Source organism: Amphiprion ocellaris, chromosome 23, assembly GCF_022539595.1.
Source record: "Amphiprion ocellaris isolate individual 3 ecotype Okinawa chromosome 23, ASM2253959v1, whole genome shotgun sequence".
Classification (NCBI taxonomy): Eukaryota; Metazoa; Chordata; class Actinopteri; family Pomacentridae; genus Amphiprion; species Amphiprion ocellaris.
In genome coordinates, this window is record NC_072788.1 from 9,916,141 (window position 1) to 9,934,899 (window position 18,759).

General features: G+C 41.4%; 1 non-coding gene across 1 annotated transcript; it reads right to left on the minus strand.

Moving 5' to 3' along the window:
* Nucleotides 1-625: 625 nt before the first annotated feature.
* On the minus strand, nt 626-746 carry LOC111573599 (U6atac minor spliceosomal RNA). Its single transcript, XR_002746560.1, has one exon. It is a non-coding gene; the product is annotated as a U6atac minor spliceosomal RNA (small nuclear RNA).
* Nucleotides 747-18,759: the final 18,013 nt, after the last annotated feature.

The window sequence follows — 18,759 nt, forward strand, 5'->3', positions numbered from 1 at the left end:
ACTTGCTGCCTTTTGTAGTTGGATATCTGAAAAAAAAATCCTAAAAGTAGCATACTGATACTTAGAGCTGTCTTGTCTGTAGTGTGACCCTTGCCTTGAAACTGTTAACGGTCACTTGAGTCTACTTAATCCAATAAGTGGAGAGCCTGGTCTCATTATCAACTCGCAACACATATGGTCGCTTTGTCAGAACCCCTTGGCATCACATTAGAATTCATTGCGTACCTTTTAACATAATTTTTTTGACGTGTAGGATCATCAAATAGAACGTAAATGCCTTGAATGTCAAAAGGACACCATGAGACCAGAGTAAAATGTTTTCTGCTGATGCTGTCACTCTGTGCCTGAGAAGTTTCTTTTTAAATGTGCATAAGATTATGACAGTCTGTATGTTGACCCAAACTGTGGTGTTTTCTGAAACGTAAGAAGCCTTTATTTGGCACAAATACATGACATCACTGTGAACTTAGCTTTTTGCATGTCCTAGTTGAGGTCAGAGTGTAGGGTCAGACTTGATAAGCAGGAGCATGTAGGGTTAAGGGCCTTGCCCAAGGCTCAGTAGCAGCTTGGCAGCACTGGGGTTTGAACTTCCAACCTTTTGATCAGTAGTTTAGACACCACTGCCAAAACATGGTTAAAGATGCCATGAAGTAGTTGGCAAAGCTTTAACCATGTGTCTGTTGCCACAAGCGCCAATTCCATCCTTGTCAAGTAGAGTGCTAACCTTCTCTCTTTTCATGCAACTACTGAACTGAGTAGTTTGGGTGCCTCAATTTTCACTTGCAGATTGATTAATCAGCGAGCGAAAACTACATTTAAGTGGCGAAATATAATATGACTAAGTGAATAAATGTCATGCCCTCCGGCTAGCTGGCAGCCTCCCTCTTCCTCTCCTTTCCCTTTTACCTCCTGTGAGAGTGAGTGTGGTGTGTGTGGAATGTTACAGGTGCAGATCATTGGCTAATTATCTGAGTGTGCACACCTGCAGTAGGGAATGGTCAGTCCATCTACACCTCACTCTGCTCCATAAAAGCCTGGCTCAAACCACTACACAATGCTGGACCACTGAATAATCCTCTGATAGTCAACCCAGCCACTCTGTGTGTTCTGCTCAGTAACAGTTCTTGTGCTAACTGTGTTTCTCCTCTGTGCGGTCCGTGGCCACCCCTGCTTGCTTTGCTTGCCTGCTCCACTTGCCAGTCCTGCCTAGGCTGAGCTGGCCTCAGCTTACCTGTCTCCTGGAATGCACGCCACCGCCTTGGGCCAGCCGGATCATCTCGCTATCCTCTGCACCTGCCTACACCGGTTACTGACGTCAATCCAGCTGCAACGCCACATTTGCCCCGCCACACTCCGTCCATATTGCCTTAGCTCCTCTCCCTGCCCAGTTGCCAGGTAAGTTACTCCCCCTCTCTTAGCTGGTCTTGTGCTTAGTAAAACTGTGCATTTGTAGCTTTGGTATGATATTAATTCTGTCCTCGCAGCCTGTATCATATTATTCCTGTTGGCACCCTAGGCGTGTTTGTTCAGCCTGTCCCGCTTTCCCAGCTTCGTTGTACCAAGTCCTGGTACAGTCAGTCCTCTTCATATTTAAATATTACTCGTATGATTTAATCTGTCTAGTGGTACAGTGTATTGTGTTGTTGCTTTCCGTGTTCATTAACAATTCGGCCTCCAGCCGATGGTTGTCACCCTCATACATAGCCTGTCTAGTTGCAACTCTCAGCAATCATCACTTCCTGTTTCCTTTATCTGCTCCCTGCATATAAATGCATATAATTATTCCTTTTAGATGAATTATCATTGTGTTTAAAGTATTAATGTCTGTTGCCCTGCGTTTGAGCCTCTGAGCCGCTCTGCAACAATAAATATAGATCCAAGGCACCAAAGCTCAGTCTCCTGGGTGAGAATCTTGGAACTTACCACCTCCAACCTGCTTATGCCACTGTTTGAAAGTGGGAAAACTTCTATACATTTATCGACATCAACAATTGATGCAGGTGGCACCAACACCAGGGACCACATTGTGTTGTGTACTGCCTGAGGGACCAGTGGCTTTGACACACTGGGAACTTAGGAATGCCAAGAAAAGATGCACAAGACACACACACACAATGTGACTTTTTGCATGATTTCATTGAATATCCTGTCGATTTGCACCTCTTCAGTTGGTATACTCTGGGGGTCTGTTGTGTAGACATGTCACACGTCAACAATGTGGCATTTCCAAAGTAGCGAAGGTGCAAATCTAGGAAGCCTGGTCTTCAGATGTAGATATTTAGCTTCTTCAACTCCATTTCACCTCATCACATGGTGTTTAGGACTAGATCTATTGTCAGCGTAGAGCTCCAGGCACAGGCCAGGGTCAGCTCACCACCCCGACCTTCACTGCAAAGCCCTGAGGCCTACACCCATCATCATCTTCACTCACTTCCGCAGGGCTCATCTTCTCCCCACCTTTCTCATTTCATCTCTGCTTCCTCTCTCTGTGTTTTTCATTCTCCGTCCTTCTTTCTGCATACCCTACTTTCCCTCTCTTTCACGTGGCCCCGCCCACATCTTACTTTCACTTTCTTCCCTTCAAGGCCAGTCTTCATCACAGCCCCTCTCACAGCCCACTCATCCATAGGCCCCATCCATCACCATCACACAGAAAGAAGAGAGATGAGGGAGGGGAGACGCTGAGCGAAGACGAGAGAAGAAGAAAAAGAGATGCACATAAAGGCGAAAAGTCACATGTTGGCATCAGATGGAAAGACAGAGTGGAGATCTTCACAGAGGGGAAAGAAAGAATATAGGAGGAGGATAAAGAGTGGATGTACATTTGGCAAGACATAACTCAAAATTCCGAGAATACTGATTAGAATCATGATGTATTAAACTAGTCATCTCGGCGTGTTGCATCAGATTCAAAGACTATAAAACCGAGAAATGGTTTAAGGTCATAAAAATCACTTCCAGATATTGAAGATTTTGACTTCTCTGTCTCGCTTTGTCTCCTTGTTTGTGCTCAAGGCTGTGACCTTTTGACAGGACGCTCTCTCTTTTGTCGAACACGCCACAGGCAAAGACTGGCAAAAAAAAACCCAGCCCCAACACAGAGAGTGATAAAGATGTGATACACACCGGCAGACACTTTCTGCAAGACGTACGATTATTTTAAAGTACTTCTACCTTGAGAGACAAAAATGCAACAAAGTCGGTCGATGGACTAAAAAAAAAAAAAAAAAAAAAAAAAGGATGTCTGGGGAAAAAAGAGCAAGTTGGTTGAAGGGGAATCAAAGTCAGGCAACGGGTCCCAGTACCATCCTCTAGCTATGCCTGGAGGCCTAAATGTCTAGCTGACAATGTCTATATCAGTCAGTCAGAAAAATAATGGGCTTTAGAAATCGACCCTTGTGCCTTGAAACCTCAATCAGCAGAGATGGACTTCATAGAATCTGACAAAATTCATCAGTAATGGAGTCAGTGTTGATTTTATATTATTTTTTAAAATATGAGCAAAGTATGTGCTGCATGTTGTCGTGTTTTTTTTTTGTGGAACCAGAATATTTCAGGTTGAGTTATGACTTAAATCTTCATGCCATAAAAATACATCAATAATGCAAAGTTGTTTTGATGATATGATGAATTACAGCGCAATCATTATGATTATTAAAAACGCCATATGCCTTTTCGTCCGTGGCTGCCTCTCTATCTCATGCATCTCCCCTTTTTTTTTGTCTCTCTGTTTTCAATCTCCTCTTTTCAGTGCCACAAATATAATTAATGGCAGAGCGCAAGGAAGCATGTTACTGGTTTATGGATTTTTGATGGTAATCTTCTGGATTAATTATGTGATATATGTGCCTTGTTAAGGTAATCGGGCTCGGGTAAATACAATGCATGAACTTTGATAGCAAACTGGCAGGCATTTCTCCCTTGCCTCCCTAAATCAATTTGCACCGTTCCCCGAGTCATTCCTGCATCGTTTCACACAGAGATAGTGCCAGGTATGAAGGCTGCACGTTTACTGAAATAGCCAAAAGAGGGTCAAATGATTACAGTGATTACAGTGATAATGGCATGGTAAAGCCCGTGCAATCACTCATCAGCTGTATTATAATAGACACCTCGCACACCAGTATGTTTAGATGCATTTATACTGTAAATTCAGTTTTCATCAACATGGAAATTGGATCCAGGGGTGGGATAGATATCATGCACGTGTGGAGCAGCCAATTCGTTTGGATGAAAATAGGGCTGGATTGTGAGTCGTGTGCGTCTGTCCGTGCACGTGTATTTGCATACGTGTACGTACACAAATGGCATCTGTGTGTTGGTGAGGTGAGCTGGTATGTAGTGGGAGGCAAGCAACCTGGCAGGGACAGTAAAGAATGTGCCGGGACTGTGGACACCCACCCGGCGCCGGCAGACAGTCAATCTTCCTCGCCGCATCACTGAAAATGCCACTCAGCTACCAAGGTTGTTTAGCAAGTAAACAAGCCTCTGGCCACCATGCATCCAAAGGCGTATATTTCCCAAGGTATAATGGCCAAGGCAGAGGAGGAGGGGAAGAAGGTGAATCGGGCTCCGCTGGCACCCTGCCAATCTCCCACATAGCCAGCTGATAGGTTTTGCGCATCTTTTTCAAACATTTCTCATACCTACACACACACACACACACACACACACACACACACACACACACACACACACGGGAAAAAGATATATGCACTCACGCCATCTGGTCTCCACACACACAGGTCATGGCGAGGAGGAAAAGCAAGGAGATATTTTCTGATTCCTACCTTCCTCCAGGGTCCCTGTTGACAGCTTTGATTTGAGTGCTGTGGTGGCAGAGGTACTCCCAGGGCCTCATCTGTACTAGTAAATCACCAAACCACGTGTGTGTGTGTGTGTGCGTGTGTGTGTCTGCAAGCATGCACAGGACAGGGCGTTTAAGTGTGCGACTGAACATGTGTGTTTATGGTTGTGGTTTAGAGTGTCGGCAGTCTGTTGTCTGTTTGTTTACATCATGCAATTTTTGACCGCGCTGTCTGGAAATTATCTTCTAGCAAAGAAAGTAAGCGCTTTGAGAAGAAGATAAACGTAATAAATAAATGCAGATATTTACATAAGCGCATTCACAGCATCAGACACATGCAGATTTCTCACAATTTGCACAGACCTCGAGATAAAAATGATTTACTCCCTTTCCTTTTAACCAAATTAAGCAAGGACAAAAGTGACAAAGGGCCGCATGTTGATCTAATACCAACACAGTGATGTAGATTTACAAAATGGATTGAACTGACAAAACCTATTTAGGCCAAAGCAAGCTCTTGCTGATGACGGAACATGGCTGTATGGTTTCTCACAGCTGGGGTGGGACAGGCCCATAAATAAAAATGCTAAAACCAACATGGGCCATATTCTGTGTGTTCAGGATTTTGCTGTGAAATTGGCTGGAATTTTGAGGATCTCCTATAATGCTGGTCATATTTTGAACAGTTGGCATGTCGTAACGTTATAGTGTTTCAGTTAATTGGGAATACTTGACTTTCTCTCCTATTTGTTTCAGGTTTCACAAACCATTGCTGAACTTCAACAAAAACCATTTCGGGGGAAAACGCACCGCTGCTTCGTGCATGTATCCAGAAAACTTGTTTTCATGCAAAAATTGTTGCTGAACCCAGCGAGGGTGAACAGGCAGGTCATTTTCCCTGTTGGATGCTTCTGCTGTAGTGTTCCCGGGCAGACAGTAACATTGTTAGCAGTGGACCATGCTTTCTCTCCCTTGTTCTGTCTCTCCCTCTTTGGTCTGGTAGTCAGTTATTGGGACTTCTGGGTTTGAAAACACTCCGAGCACAGACACACTAGTATCCACACACACACACCCACACGAAGCATCCACTGCCCCGGTGGAGCTCAAGGCCGTTCACACAGCCCCTGGGCATGCTAGAGACTCCGATATGGCCTAGTGGTGCGAGCCACACGTGGCTAGCACCATTGTCCCATATTAATACACTATCGACCCACCCAGACATGCTTTGTCAATGGAAGGTGCCGCCATACCAGATTTTCTCTGGGCCGTATTGATGCGAGGGCACCAGAGGAAGGCAGTAATGGATACATAGTTGGCAATAAGAACCTCAGCCAAGCTTGGGGAACAGACGAGGAGGGTATTTTCTTTTTTTTTTTGTTTTTTCTCATCCCATAATCTTTGAGCTGCTCAAGGGCCCTATAGAAAGCATCTTTGCAGTCCTGTTTCTCAGGCCAGAAGACACAGGCTGGGATATCCACTGAGGTTTAGGGTTGCTATTTCAGTTTCTGGCTGTGATTGATTATTTCTTGCATCTCCTCCTCCTCCTGTCGCCAGCCATGCATCTCGGCCGCCATACTGATTTGGCAAATAGGAATGTATATGTTTATATTTGTGGGTTCAGATATAAAAATGGATGGAGGGGGCGCGGGGGAGGTTTATCTCAGCACTTTGCCGTCCCCTGATGCCTTCTCCGTCTGTAAATATCTCCAGACAGCCATGTCAGGGATTTATGTGAAGGTGACAATGGCAGGACGAGCTGTCCAACTGTTTCAGTCAGCTCCGTGTCAGAGCTGTGTGGACATAAATGAAACGGATAACAGGCAATTTCTAAAAAGAATGCACACTGTCAGAATAGCATATAGTGTTATTTTTATACATGATAATTGAATACTGTATTCAAAATTTGTTATATTATCATCATTGTCCCAGATTACCAATTAAAGCTCCAATAATTACATTTTTGGTATAATGTCATGGTCGTTATGTTAAAGGTAACCTGGAAATTAAGATACTATATTTGTGTATACCTAATATGCTATTAGCAGACTATTCAGGAATGCATCACTGCTTAACATCAGTGACCAACACCCATTCACAAGCCAAAACCACATCATTGTTGTGTTGCAAACATCTATTGAGTGTGAATTTGAGTGTGATGCTGCAGCTTCTTGGGTGGTAAACCCTAAAAGAAAAAGGAAAGAGTCAGAAGAGACACAGAACAAACAGCTGCGCAGGACAGGTGGACATTTATAGACATATGATGAGACAGGAAGGCTGTCTCCAGTGTGGTCCTGCTCCTGAACTTCACATTTATCTCTCTGCAAGATAAGAGCTGCTGTTATTTTCTGGTATAATATTATGACGTATCAGTGGTTTTAACCAACACATGCTTATTTTTATAACTTCACTTCGTCATAGCAAATGTATTTCTGTATTTCTCCATAACACAGCATCGGTTATTCTGAGCTTCAGTCATTGATCAGGTGCACAATATACTACATTCACAGAAAATGGCAGTAGCAAAGTACGACTTTTTCCACTGTGAAAGTTTTCAAAGACCCAAGGCTTTTAAGCACTTGGAATTATCTCAGTAAGATGGTTTGTAAACTGCACAAAAGCTGGACATTAATCACAGCAGTGAAGCAAAATGCTCAAATATCTGAAGAAAAAACACATAGCTTTTCAATCCAGGTACACTTGACACGTGTTTGCTTCTCTCCTACTCGCTGTGCTCACTTGCACTGTATTTTAACGTGGTCAAATTCGCAATAAAGCTGTTCCCACTTAGATATTTATGCGGTTTCTGCTGTCAAGCAGTGGAATAAGTATGAAATAGTGACTGAAAGAAGTTCAGTTAAGACTGCATGTTAACCATCAGTCACTTTGGAGCTGCACCACTTAAATTTTTATCACCACAGTGTGACTAGAAAACAAACTCACCGTGAACCTAAGCAGAATTCAAAGCTACAAGCAAAGTCAGAGAACAGCTACAGAATAAGGAGAAAATGAGTTGTTTTAGCTGCTTTGTGCCTGTAAAATATCCACTATGTCCATTTTGCATCTTGTTGGATACACAGACCAAACTTTCTCACAATAGAAACTGGGATTTATTTGGAGTTCTACTGCTTTTTTACCATTTCTCTTTTCTTTTTACTTCTGGTTGTGTTGTCATTTTACTTTTTTGGAGGAATATTCACCATTTAGATCAATCAACATATTGGCGAAACTGGATGGCTTGTTAGAGAGAAAAATAGTCATTAATGGTGGCCTTGTATGAGACTTTTAGCCCATTTTAGGTGGTCGTATCATTAGAGGGTTCTCATCAACCTTGTTTCCAGGCAAAGCAGAATGATTGTTTTCAGCAAGAGTAAGCTCTAATAATGCTGCTCTCTGCTACCTGCACAGCACCAACCGACAAACCAACATAATTAACATCAAGCTGATGAAGAAAGCCAAGTATCTAGTAAGCTGAAGATTGTCAAAAGTGGGATAATAAATAATGTCAAATTTGTTCCTTTGCTCAAAGTGACCAGAAAAGCCCTTCAAGCAAAAGCTGCTGCAGGTCATTGTTCACTTCATTTTTGCTGCTTTGTACAATTCTGTAAAAACCAAGTGACATTATGGCTAATTTGCTAACAACCTTTCTGAATGCTATACAGTACCCATAATGTCAGTCTTATCAACCTTAAGTGAAACACGAGGAGAGAAATGAGAACAACAGCTTAGCAGGTTAGAATGCAGCTCTGAGAGAGAGGCAGCCATGTTCCCCCACAGCTACAAGTATCAGAAAATTGACTAATGCATACACAAGCAGAGTGTTGGACACAGGTGTCCAGCATGACAGTCCCTCCTCGGTGTTGCACTGTGTGCAGCACGGCTGACCGAGGGAGGCGAGCCGTGCTCCAGGTTACGACTCTGTAACCAAGTCACAGTCTTCAGGGATGCGGGGTGATGCCCTGTGAGAGCTGACCTAAAAGTTCCAGGTGGCTTCCATTCCTCCGCTGCTGGAGGATAGATCACTAGATGGATGGATGGGTGGAAAGATAGAGGGACACAGCAGAAAGAGCCGACAATTTCATTTCCCATCTGCCGCGTTAGTGCAGCATCAGCAAGCGTTTCATTCCCTAACCTATTTTGGTCCATTGGGTATCTTCCCATATCAGCATGTTTCAACCAGCGTAAACAGAGGTTATGTCGCTTTTGAGATCGGGCAGGTGGCGTTTAGCCCCCCATGTGGCGACACCCACCAGACCTTTCTCTTAATCTGAAAGGGCCGAGTGATGAGTCAGCATGAGAAGTGCGAGATGTCGGAGTGAGAGGTCTGGCTTATCGGGGTGTCAGCCGGCAGCTGGAGCCTACATGCTGAGAGACCCTCACGAGCAGCGGGGAAAAGGATTGGCTTCATTAAAACCATCCCAGGATTGGGTGACATCACTGGTTCTGCCGATAAACCAGCTGAGGCCGACTGTGGAGATGTGATAAACGTCCCATATAACAACTCTGAAGTAAAAGGCGACTCTTTAATATTAAGAGAGGAATGAGAAATGTTGTTTTCACCACGCAAAAAGAGTCAAGAAGAAGCTTACTACGTGGAATCGAATAGTTCCATCCCAGCAGGATGAGGTGTCCCGAGGAACTTTCCCCCTTTTTCGCAACCAAAATGAACCCAATCACTTTAATGCAATAATTTCCAGCACCGAAGCATCATTACCGTAAAGGCAGATTGATACGCTGTCCAGGCAAAATGGTGGAAATACAAGGGGAATAAAGTCACACAAACAGACAGCTCATTAATTTCCCCCCGCCTATGCTTGAGCCCAGCGACCTGGGTTTTTTTTTTTCCCACACGGAGCTGGGAAATTTACTGCTTTGACAGACTAACCAAGCGCGCTCCTCCTAATTTGTATCAGCTCAGATTTGTTTTTGTTTTGGCGTCATCTTTATTTTTTATTGCAAATTACAGAGTGCCCCGAGTAATCTGGTGGGTCCGCTGAATGCTAATGAGCTCCGCACAGGACTTACTGTTCAGGGAATACGAGCCGGATGTTTATGATTATTGGAACTTTTCCTCTCAGTCAATGTTTTCTTCTGTTATTTTTCCCTTTCTCCTCTCGTCCTCTGATGAGCTTCCTGATCATCATAAATCTTGAGCCAGTAGTGTCCCCCTGAGCTGAGCCACTGATCTTGTAATCTACTGTACCTCCCATGCAACTGGTTTTTAGTGTAAAAAATAAAAAAAGGAAAAAGGGGGAATGCTTCTATGGGGAGTGTCACAAAAAGGTCAGGATATTTTCAGTGGAAACATAAATCTGCTGCAAGAATAGCAAAAGGGAAATTAAATATATTTTGCTGCGCTATATAGTTGACATGAGCTAAATAACAAACCACTGTGTCTTTGCGCTGCTGTCAGGTTGTAAAGGGATGTAGTTGGTCAGTTGTGCAAGATTGAAATTCTTCCTCATCTGACTGAGATTTATTTAGCTTTCTTTACCAAAATTTCCTTCAATAAATAAAGCATCTCCACTCCTACTGTAAGCATGATTGAACAGGCATGAAGCACTGTGGGTATGGCTGTTTTTTTTTTTTTTAAAAAAAAAAAGAAAGAAACTGTAATGTCATTAAATCAGCAGACAAATTTTGAGTGGTGCGGACTAATCAAATGATTCCAAAAACTTGTCAAGGTTACATGGACAGATGCAACGCCAAATTAAATTTCACACTGTCGCTGCTTGAAGGAAGATTGAAAAGCACCAAATAGAGTTCACCTCATATGCAGCTGCTATAATCATCTCAGTTCATCCCTGAAGAAATGCATCACATTTCTCCTGCACACTTTCTCTCTGTATTTAACCAGAAAATGCTCAGAGTTAAATTTTTTTTTACACAGCACCAGGGTGTGCCTCTGAAATGATCAGATATCTATGTGATCCAATGAAACATGAATACAGATGCATTTTTAATGGTGCAATGCAATATAAAGTGAGCTCAATATGATGCAGTTTAGCAATACTATAGCATTATTTCTCCTCAGGTTTGATGGGATTTGATATTTTTTACTTGTTCCTGGATTAACATTTGTTTTAATCGCTGAATCAGAAATGCCCCAGATATGTGTGCCGCCACACAAAGTGAAACGCTGGGTAACTCTTTATCCAGTCCCCAAGGAGGATAAATGTTTCACTGCTGCAGATGGGGTGTTTTTAGCTTGGTTCTTGGGGCAGTGTGATCCATCTAAATTTGGTACTTTCAACAATGCCACTGCATACGGTTGATGTCCTTATAAATAAAACTGCTTGTGGTGTCAGTAATTTCCTTCAACCCCGGAGCTCGGTGAGCTTTAAAAAATAGCATTGTTGCTCCGCTGAAGTTGACCTCTATCGGTAATTTACTGTTACTGCCGATGTCACCTTCTTCTTTAACCAGGGCTGTGTGTTGTCATCAGCATATTTTGTACATACACAACTGATTACATTTAATTATGAGAGAATATGGGCCACGTCTCTGGTTGTGCGTATCTCTGATGCTGCGTCGTGTTCAGTGGCTTGAGGCTACTGGTTGTGCTGCAATTAAAAATGGAGGACAAATTAAAGTGTTTCTAATTATAGCTGTGCAAAAACAAATTATGATCACTTTGAAACCAAACAGATAATGTTTGCTGGGCTCAGCTGTGGCCTTCAGACTCATTAACAAGTTTTGTTCGAAAAACGCTGTTGACCCAACTTATGTTAACATTCAGAATGTAGCCTGTAGGTCTAAAACTTGAAGTTGCAGGCAACAGAAATCGGAGAAAGGCAAAGAAAAGCTAGTTAAGCTAAAGGCCGGCATTATTTTTGTGCCTTCACCAAGGATTTCAACTCTGAGTTAACGGATGTTGTGATTTAAACCCTTTTCGGACATGAGGTTTGTGAACATGGTCTCACGGTTTCATTCAGACAAACCAACTACAGTGATTTTTGTCATTGATGTGAAATTAGACAATACGTGAGATGTTTAACATTTAAAAATGCAATAAAAAAAACTATAGCTGAAATCTAAACTAATACCAGCTAATCAAACGTTCCCAATACAGCCTGGTTTATTTATGATTTCCCTATTGAATTAATCAGTCATACTTTCTTTATTCAGCACTTTTCATACAAATTAAATGTAATGCAGATTGCTTTGCAGGTAAAAGGAATAAAAAAATACAAACAACCCCCAACATCATGTTATAAATGAAGAACTTAATAAAACAGGATTGAGAAACTGAAGGATCACGATCATAAGTAAAATCATACAGGCAGGAAACATCAGAGGCAGAAAAAAGCAAGACCAGACAATAAAAAGAAGGAAGTGATAAAATAGACAAGATATGAGTCAAAGTCCATAAAAGCAAAATAAGAAAAAAAAATAAGAAAAATGAACTGATAAATGATGGAGTAAATTGAATAATATATGCAAATTGGTGAATAAACAGAGAATCCAATGAAGAAAAATAGTTTTGAAAATAGCAATAAATAAAATTGTTAAAATCAATCAAGAGCCAGAGTAAAAAGCTAGACCTTGAGTTTGCTTTTAAAAAGTCAACACTCTCTACACGCTCTAACAAAATGTTGTCTCACTAAAAGGCAGATTTTATTTCCTGCACTGAAAATTCTGTCCATGTGTGATGATGATGCTTCTACGTTAGCAACAGTGAAATAAAAATACGTCGACAGCTGGGATGGAGCAATATGGAGGATATCTGCTATGTAACAAATAATTTAACTGTAGCTTAAGCAAAAAAAAAAAAAAAGCACACAGTGCGACTTTCAAGTTGAACCTGACTCAGACAGATTAAATACATATGCACAACTCATATTTAGGAGACCCCCATATGGATCTTGCTGCTGTCTGATGCTGCAGGTATTAAATAAAGTCAGAGAAAATATTCCTAAATGGCTGGAAGCAACAAACTAAATTACAGGATTACATTTATTATTCATGAGTATCATTAATCTAAGTGGTCTGTTTTTACCACGGTAAAGTTTTATTTGTATGGACAAGTCAGTTTGTAACCTAATAGACAAGAAATTGTGGAACAAAATGAATAAGAAAAATGTTTCGGGATTTCGGCACCCAAACTGCAACAAACAATTTTTTCTCTCTGTGATGTTTTTGGTTGCTGATATGTAGAAAAAGCCAACCCTAACTTGCTTCACACAACTTGAAGTACCCATCTGTTAATGTGGCAATGTGCAGTTCAGACTTGTGCAGTGTTCAGTGTTGAAATGTACCCAGTAAAATTGCTATGGCAATTTTTCTGAAAAGTGACCAGTTTGTGCATTGTGGTATGAAGCTGAAACATTCAGTTGCCATTAGATTAACAGAACGCAGTGCATATCTGAAAGGCGCTTTATGCAATCTCATCTGATTGGTGAAAATCACCCAACATGGTTTAGATTTTCTAAAGCCTGGAAATAGAAACAAGAGCTGCTGAAGCTTGGTCTTTAATCAGAACTGATTAGGAGAGATAATAAAACTGGCAAACAGTTTGGAACTAATGCCACATTTTTGCAAATTGCTATTTACCATTTGCAGTTTTCTTTCTACAACACACAACTTTGTCTTGCATCCTTGATTTTTTGCATGTTTTTTCCTACCTTTATTCTAAATGGGAACGCAGGTATGAGTCTCAATTTAAATCCTCCCTCAGGCTTGTCATTGCCACTAACACTGTATTTGTTGTGTTCACAAAGCGGGGGGTAAAAAAAGCTTATCACACACTAGGTGACATCACCAAACGAAGCAGGTGACACAGGTTAAAGATTAGTCTTTGAGATTAAGCGTTCCTCAAATGTTAATCTGTGGAAAAACAAACAGGAGTCACACAGTCTGTCATGTGCAGAAGGCATCAGGCTGCGAGTTTGTTTGCATGAGATACAAAAGTGCTGTTTTACATCAGGAGCATGCATGTCTGAAGGTGCACGTGTGAGAGATTTTTGGGTCCGTGTCATTGCGCTTGTGCACGTCATTAGTATGCATAGGAATGTGACTGATGACTTTCATTAACGGGAGTGAACAAGGATTAGGCCCCCTTCAGTGTTGCCTGCTTTCACCTTTACTTTATGCTAATGATTTTCTCCCTACATCCTTTCCTCAAGGTTGACCCTGTCACCCCGATGGCCTCCTCCTCCTCCTTTGTTTTATGTCGTCCTCATTCTCAATCAAACGCACAAGTTTCCTTAAATCTCTTTCTACACCTACCCAGATATACACATATGTGCCGCACATACAGCTGCAATCCAAATACAGCGTGCTCTGTGTGAGTGTTTTGTTAAGTAAACAAAGCCCGGCTCCTTTTATTATCAACGAAGCATAACCAAATCAATTTATAAACAGCCTTATCTGCTCACAGGAACGCCGGTAGCCCAGGAGCGATTAACTCCAACCGCCGTTAACTCTTTGCATGCAAAACTGCCGTCGCTAAGCTCATTTAGGCAATCGGCAAAGGTGGGATGAAGTTGAGGGGGCGGTGGGTGAGAAATGAACTTCATTTGTCCTCGTGTGCGTGCACGTGCATGGGAATTTGTTTGGTGTATATAAGTAAATGCAAGGACATATATGCTGAGAGTGTATGGTGGAGGTGGTGGAGGAGGGAAGTGAGTAAAGAGTGGAGGAGGGGTTCGGGGGAGTGAATTTCGACATGTCATTTCTGAAATTGAGTTTTGATAACTGACAATTTGTTCAGCTAGTGAAATGTCAAGAGTCCAAAAAGATTGATGAAGTGCATAATAGATGTCTCAGATTGACTCTCCACTGTGGGTTTGAGTCCCACGCACGCGTCAGACCACCGAAACGATACAGAAATGAGATCTCACACACACACACACACATACACAAAGACACACAGACAAACACACACAAACACATACTTGACTGCTGGAGAGAACCTCTGATATGGAAAACTAGTCCACGTCAATTTAGTCGGGGTAGATGTGATTTCTGCCTGAACACGGAAGTGTCATTCAAATGTTGGCGGCCACTGACTGAGGGCTTGTAGATATATTAGGTGGCTGAGTTGTTGTAATGGTCTGTGTAGCTGTATACGGGATCACATTAAGGTAAGCGGTATTTTTCTGATTACCACTAATGTGGTCTCCATAACCTTAAACAGTGAACTGCCACAGCAGAAAACTTGTATTACCATTATTGTTGTCACTGCTGTGCAAAGTATCAGCAGCAGTTTGTAACAGCTGATTTAAGGGCATACCTGTGGATAAGTTGGAGCACTGGGATTCTCTTGCTCTCCCTCATATTGCAGTTTCTTTAGCTGAAAACAGCCATCAGTCAAGCTCCCCAACTGACAGTACAGGCGTTGCTGTATCAACACACACAGACTCATACAGTGTGTCTGCTGTATGTGTGGCAGCTCACATTGACTGGGCTCCAAACTTACAGACACACCAGTGGTTTTCTTTTATTTTCTTCTGTTTTTCACCTCTCTTTCCTTTTCTGTGCATACTGAAGTGGACTCGTACAACTCAGGTGAAACATATGTTTTCAGCCATGTTGAAGCATACATCAAGCAGACTTAAGCTTTATTTATGTATGTATTGATGTGCATCTCATCTGAAATGCAGCTACAATCTTCACTTGGTCTGGTTGGTAGTAGCAAGAATTTGCACAGAGAGACTGGTTCTGTGCAACAAAATGACAGATATAATATGCTGCATCATTTACCCGTAACATAAACACAGTGTAGCCAGTGTTGTGCCAGTGTCGTAGTGTGTCTTTCTCATTAAACTCGACCAATCTGCGTTTGGAGTCAGTTCCAGCAGCTTAAACCCCAATATGATCTGCTTGAGCTTAGGTGCGACTGCTTAAAGTACACAAAGAAACTCATCGACATAGATACCCCATTGCTAACTATATGCAATTCCAAAGTATAAATGCTTTAAACAGTGTGCAACTTGTGAAAGCTAAAACATTGCTGCACTGCATAGATTCATCACGGGCCAAAAATCTGTAAATTTGTGTCACCCTTACAGTAGATCTGTTTGCCACCATAAGTGTTTACATACAGGCTTTGTAAGCGTTCTTGAAGCATTTACAAAGTGTATGTTTAGTGTGTACTTCTGGCAAGAAGTTTGTGTGCAAGGTGTGATCAAAGAGTTCTGAAACCGTACTTAGTTTGAATTTGGTCATCATCCATTTAAGCAGTCTCCTTGTGCAGTGATGCAATTCTGCCAGCACATTTCCGATTCAGTTTATTGTATATCATGTTGAAAAAGACTGCACTGCAACGGAAACTTTGTTTTATGGACAAATGACAAACTGTGGATGTAGCTTTAGTTTTGAGGTGAAAGGCTGGGTGTCATCTGTGTAAGGATAATCAAATATGTAGGTGCTGTATTAAGACTCTGATGTCCTGCAAGGTTCTGGTATGGAACCAATCCTAGTTTTTAAAACAAAGTCTAATGCAGTACTGTACTACTAATGTGCAGTTAAAGCAACATACATAACTGTGATAGTGGAAACTGGGCCTTTAAATCAAACTTTGAAATCAATAAAGTTTATCAGTAGATCTTAAATAACCATATCCACTTGTAAAGAAACATATGTCAGTATTAACATGACAAAAACAAGCGAATGTGAAGAATATTTTCATATTTTATGTATAGTATTTGCTTATGTACAACACATGATTTTAAATAATGCAATGCAATTAGTTTTCTTTTTTGTAAGAAGTTAAACTGCTTTTAGAAACACAGTTTTTTATGTTTAGACCTATAGTATCTTTGACAGAAGTGTAACTTGCACCCTCAGCCACACATTTCGTCCTATAAAGCCCTATTTTTCAGTGTTAACATGAGAGGATTTTAATATGGTATCTGTTTTGACAAGCAGACATCATATTAAAATCCTCTCATGCTAATGCAGAGATGCATATCATATGTTGGGGGGATGCTAGTCTTGTAATGATAAACATAAATGATGCTACAATGGATAAGCACCACTAGTGAAGTAGCTCCCAAGCTCTCTTAACACATTAATCATTGTCGACACGTCACAATAATCTGCCGTTGATAATTCAGGTAGACAGTGAGTAACATTTCATTTAAATTTTCTGAAATTTGAATGTAGGCGGACTGCAGTGGATTTAATCAAAAGGAGGAAGCAAAGCAGGGTTTTTTCTAAATGTAAAAGATAAAGAAAAGCCTGAACCTCCCTGAGCTCACAGGAATGAGCAAAGAAATTTCTCTTCTGTATTTGTCTAGCTCAAGGGTGCGACTCGCAAAGGTCACACATGTCATTAAAATTAAGGCATCAATAGATAAGATATTTTCACAAAGGTGACACCCTCCCATCCCACCATAATTGGCCTCGTTTTTATAGCATGCAGGTCACTTAAAAGTCAATTCCAGTGATCACGCCAATGAATCTTTACACCAGGTGATATAAACCTGTTATGCTGTGGGTACGAATCCCCAGTGCTCAGCACAGCTAGCCTCAGTAATGCCTCACTTTAGGAAGAGGTCCAACTTTTCCTGTTATCTTTGGGTGTCCTTTGTGGGTTGTGTGCATGCAGCACTCCAATAAGCCTTAAGGATATTGGGAGCCATCCAGGAAATCTATCTGACATAACAAAGGAGTTTTGAAGAGCAAAAGCAAACGGCCTTGACAGCACTGAAGATATAACTTTTTCTAGTGCATTTTATTTTTTTTTTGCATTAGTGATTGAGGCATTTTCTATGAACGCACTTTAGCTGCTGTTGCTCTTGGACTTTAGGACAAATAGTCAATCTTTTGGCAAGTTTGGCGATTTGATGATCTATGACAGTGGCTTAAAGGAACAGGAAATATTCAGAAGTGCTTCAGTTCTCTGGTTTCAGTCTGTGTGCTAAGCTACTAGATGTCAGTTAGAGCCTTTATATTTTCCATACAGGCATGATAATGTCATTTTTCTCACCCAAATCTTGGCAGGAAATGCTTTTTTCAAATTGTTGAAATTAGTTTTGCTACGTTAAATGAACGTATTATATATTTTTTGTCTTTTATGGAGTGGAATACCAGTCGTTATGACTGTAGCCTGTTTCCAACTGATGTATTTTCGCTGATAAAATACAAGTACTGCCTCTTAAGCTGTTAATTCTTTAGAAGAAGTCTCCAAACATTACACAAGTTTTCCTTTGATTAGAATATAAGCCGCTGAAAACCGAGTGTCTGTGTAAGGCCTCAGCGTAGCCCTCGATTCGTTCTACTGTATGCAGAGTGTATCTCCAGCGTAAACACACTATTAGAGTTTAGAGCAGAAGAGCTTGTGCAGCTTCTCTTATCTGCCAAGGATGCCTCTGATGGCTCCTGATTGAAATGCCAGCTCTGAAGTTCTGTGCTCAGCCACACGTGTAAACGCCGCAACAGAATGTAACTTATTCCCTCAAAGCGCTTGTTTTCTCTCCCCAGGCAACCGGAGATTAGTTAGTTCAAATTCTGGACGGGTGCTTTTTGAAGAAAGCCGTTTTCGGGGAGATGCGCGTGAAAAATTGGCAAGCAAGCATTAATATGTATAATTAATTTTGTTGTTATCCACATATTTGAGCAACGAAGGGAGAGGCGCCGACTGAATTCGGAGCCCATGCTCATAGGAACCCAGGGACAGCACGTGGATCATTTTTAACATTTACATTCCAATTCAATTTGCTCAACTGGAATTATCTGGCTCCCCTTCATGGTGGAGATTAATTCAGTTTCCTTGTTGTTCATTTCAAGTTTAATAACATAACCCAAAGGTATTTCTTTTTTCAAGTGAACACAGATTTTTTTTTAGTGAGCCTTCTCTGCAGTTATTTTTGTCTCCTTGTAGATTTCAAATTTTTGCATTCCCCATACATGAATATATTAGAAATTCTCTGAGATTATCATTATGTTCACATCTCAGCCTGCAACCAGAACTTAAGACAATCAGCCTCTGTAGCAAGAAACAAAGGGTG